Below are 4,065 nucleotides of genomic sequence, written 5' to 3'. Positions count from 1 at the left end.
TTACCGACGAATAGGGGGACTGACCGTCACATTAAAACGGATCCACGGTTGAAAAGGCGAGCATGTTTGGTGTGACGGGGATTCGAACCCGCGACCCTCAGATTACGAGTCGAGCGCCCTAACCACCTGGCCATGCCGGGCCTATTTGTGTACATACATCGGTTTAAAACATATCAAAATATTAATCTTTGTGCTTTGAAGTGTCAGAAAATGAAGATTATACGTGATGATTATTTGTAGAATTGTTTGTTTGTTGTTTACCTCATTATTCTGGGGATGTGGTAAATCAAGTTGTCAGTGATAAATCAACTCTTCACTGGTATGATTAGCAATCGGTTGATATCAAAGTAATTAAAAACGGCTAAAAAGGTGTTAAAGATATGCTTTAACGTTTTATTGAGTTAATTCAGCAGCATCAGGTATAACTTAACCAATATTAGACAAATGATAATATAACCCACACAGTGTGCCGTGCTTGTTGTAGCCCAGATGGCTTAGAGTTCTGGATTAAGCGAAACGTGTCATCGGCAATGGATATGACAAATATTGTGTGGTTGGAATACTATTATACACTCTTCTAATTCTTGAAAATCCCTAAGGGACCAAATGTAGTGTTTAAAATTAAATGGGCCTAATACCAATGTCTTATGACAAGTAAAATAGTAATCAGTCTCCGCCGGCTTGTGAAAGGTGTACACATCATGACAACAGAATAATGTCATACAAACGAAGGTTTGTTTGAAGTTAAGCACAAAGCTACACAATGAGCTATCTGTGCTCCGCCCACCACGGGTATCGAAACTCGGATTCTAGCGTTTCAAGTCCGCAGACATACCGCTGTGCCACTGGGGGGGCTACAAACGAACGAGACATTTACATTAAGACATGAAGAGATGTATATTTATTAAGATGTATATTTATTAATGGGCTACAAGCGCAACTTCCTACTTAAAGTAAAAACATTTAACTTATCTAACTTATATCCAGTGTTAGGAGTCGTAACAAAATGTGATTGTGTGAATATACCGTTAATTAACTCTAGAGGTGAGATTTCTACCAGATCCTCTAAAATTCATCACATCGGTTGTTGTAATGACGAAGAAACACGTTGAAGAGCAAATGAAAAGTAGAATTTTAAGCTTTTCATGATTAAGCCATGACTGTTTATCAACAACTTACATATCAGACCATGTTAAAACAAGTTCTACGTATGTCTATCAATAACAACTATGCTGAAACAATTGCGACGATGTTTCCCTGATGAGGTTTCATCATGCGCAACTATTGATCTTTACAGAACAAAAATAGAATGATATGACAGTTGAAATAACACCTCTTTCATAGATTAACAGAGGAGAAGATGACAGCCGATTACTTTTGTTTATTTGCTTCGGATATTCGCACAAAGGCTTTCTGCCTTAGCAGTCCCTAATTCTGTACTGGTAGAATAGAGGAAAGGCAGCTAGTCAAGAGCACTCATTGCCAAGTAGTGGGGATTGATCTTCGTTCTTATAACGCACACAACCCCCCAAAAAGTGGATTTGTTTTGTTGGAAGTTAAGCACAAAGTTACATAATGGGCTATCGGTGCTCTGCCCACCTCGGGTATTGAAACCCGGTTTCTAGCGTCGTAAGTCCGCAGACATACCGCTGTGCCACTGGGGAGGGGGGGGGCAAAAAGTGGAGCGCGAGTTTACAGCAACGAGACTCGAGATATAGACCCTCTGATTCAAAGTCCAGCAAACTAAGTACCATACTACACCCCCTTCCCCAGTTGATTAGGGTCTGTAAACCTTTTCTCCTAACTTCTTAAATCTTCCAGTCAAGCACTTTTAATACCGAAATACGTGTATGTGTATTAATAACACTAAGAAATTACATAGAACTAAAATTAATATGGACCTTCCAAGCTCTTTCAAGAAGCAAAAAACGGTTTTTGGAGAAAGACAAAATGGCTGATACAGAATCCTCAAAATAAATACCTCACCCTTCAGAATGAACTTACTGCTATTACGTTCCGCTCAAATTTTATATAATAGAAACTCAGATGTACTGATGTGATTTTAATCACCGCGAGTTCTGAACTCATTCATCACAGCATGCCACACTACGATGCGTGGTGCTCATTTTCTCCATATATAGACAGTGCCACCTAGGGTAACCCTTTTTTTTTAGTTTTTAAAATGACTACATAATTTCTCGTAATTACCATTACATTCGTGTCAGTTCATTACAACCGCATCAGGATTGGCATTTAAACTCTTTTAATTCAAGTCAAAGGATTTATCTTTATCTCTTTGAATCCAAATGAGAGGATGTAAGTCTTTTTTAATCCAAATTAAAGGAATTAGCTTTTGTGTTGTTTTATCCAGTTCGTCCATTTTAAGATATAAAGAACACTCTACAGTTCATTCGCATGATCTTATTACTTCACTTGTTTGCTTGTTTCTTTGTTGTTAGGCAAAAAAACTACACGATGGCTATTTGTGCTATGCCTACTACGTGTATCGAAACTCGGTTTCTAGCGCTAATAAATTTTGAGAAATACTGCTGAACCACTGGGGGTTACTTTAATTGTTAAAGCTAGCGGAACTGTTGAACTTTATCAAACAGTTTTGATACCGAATAAAGTTATGTGAAATAATAACGGATGTACAAATACATAAAACAAACAACACGAAACATTATTAATTAACTTCGCTTTAAGCATCCTAAAAAAAATAAAAGTATCTTCCGAAAAGTAGGGAGCAGTCGGCCCTTGTATTCGAACAGACGTAATTAATGTTTCAATTGAATAACGATGACGATACGTCTTCTGATTATATTATTATTATCATTACACTAACGAAACTAAGGGATATAAAAGAAATTTCTATCCTTATCGATGCTGAGAATGAATTTAAATGCCAAACTCATTTAGATTATGCATGAGACGCGTTGAGGCACGCTTTTACCCAGACGTTGAATAAACCGAGACAAAGACGGCGACAAAATCGAATATTTAGTTTGCAGTTTAGTGGCACAGGGGACGCTGTTGTCTCTACCTCTGCTTTTGGTAATAGTCTCTATTATAATCAGAAATCGGGTTCTGTTATTTTAGAAGACTGGACAATGCGTTACTTGTTCCAACACTTGGGCGGCAAAGAAAAACAGGGGTCGGGGGAGGGGGTACCGTCTTAAGATTGATTTCAAGCAGTTTGAAAAAAGAAAGACCTAATTTATTCGCCTCGTTCCGCCACATGATTTGGAACACTAAAAACCAGGTATCGTGCTTTGTCTTCTTCTGTTCCTCTGAGAGTGAAAATTTCAAAGAGAATAACTATGGTAACAGTTCTTCTACGTACACGTTGTTTTCGTGCATGTAGAAATGTCACACGTGTGTACGTTATTCATTATCGAGTTAGTGCGCGAACCACAAACAACTCGTGTGAAAGTAATGACGCAATAAAGCTATAAAAAATGCACATTTTATGGAATAAAAGTAATTTTACCGTGAACTATTAATCAGTAAATATTAATGAGTAAAACCAGGAATATTAAGTTATTAATATCCACAGATAGAGCTAAAATATAAGTAAAAGTTTTAGTTAGAAAAATGAAATTCAGCATACGTGGAAGAAATAAATAAATAAATATATAAAGGTTTCGCATTTGTACAAAACATGTTTGCCCTAATATGACCGCCATACTGTAGTAAGAATATTCTTTCTTTTTTTTTTCTAAGGAAACTGAAATAAACCAAAATGTTTCAATTTACCATAATAGACACACTACTAGTCTTGGTAAAAACAACTATAGGTTTATCTAAGTTATTAAACTATACGTGTGGTAGAGTTTTTACCTATTCTACAGACTTTCGAATGCGAGTTAATGTTAAGGATTCAAAACAGACAATATGTAGTATACTTATATAAAATCTTTGCGGGTTTTATTATAAAAAATATTGGCCTGGCATGGCCAGGTGGATAAGGCGCTCGACTCGCAATCTGACGGTCGCGGGTTCGCATCCCACCAAACATGCTCGCCTTTTCAGCCGTGGGGGCGTTATAATGTGACGGTCAATCCC

The 4,065-nt window shown here is 37.1% G+C and overlaps 2 long non-coding RNA genes across 2 annotated transcripts in view; one reads left to right on the top strand and one right to left on the bottom strand.

Moving 5' to 3' along the window:
* LOC111087362 overlaps positions 1 to 4,065 on the bottom strand; it is a 45,954-nt gene that overhangs the window by 9,553 nt on the left and 32,336 nt on the right. The gene's annotated exons all lie outside the window — the stretch shown is intronic.
* The window catches only part of LOC111087361, a 20,436-nt gene continuing 19,482 nt past the window's right edge, over positions 3,112 to 4,065 (top strand). The window contains exon 1 of the long non-coding RNA XR_002612055.1: positions 3,112 to 3,262. This is a non-coding gene — a long non-coding RNA (uncharacterized LOC111087361). The remainder of the gene's footprint in view (positions 3,263 to 4,065) is intronic.

Source organism: Limulus polyphemus, unplaced genomic scaffold (assembly GCF_000517525.1).
Source record: "Limulus polyphemus unplaced genomic scaffold, Limulus_polyphemus-2.1.2 Scaffold2054, whole genome shotgun sequence".
Taxonomy (NCBI): Eukaryota; Metazoa; Arthropoda; class Merostomata; order Xiphosura; family Limulidae; genus Limulus; species Limulus polyphemus.
Note: the sequence above shows the minus strand (reverse complement) of the source record. Positions and strands in the feature narration are given on the sequence as shown.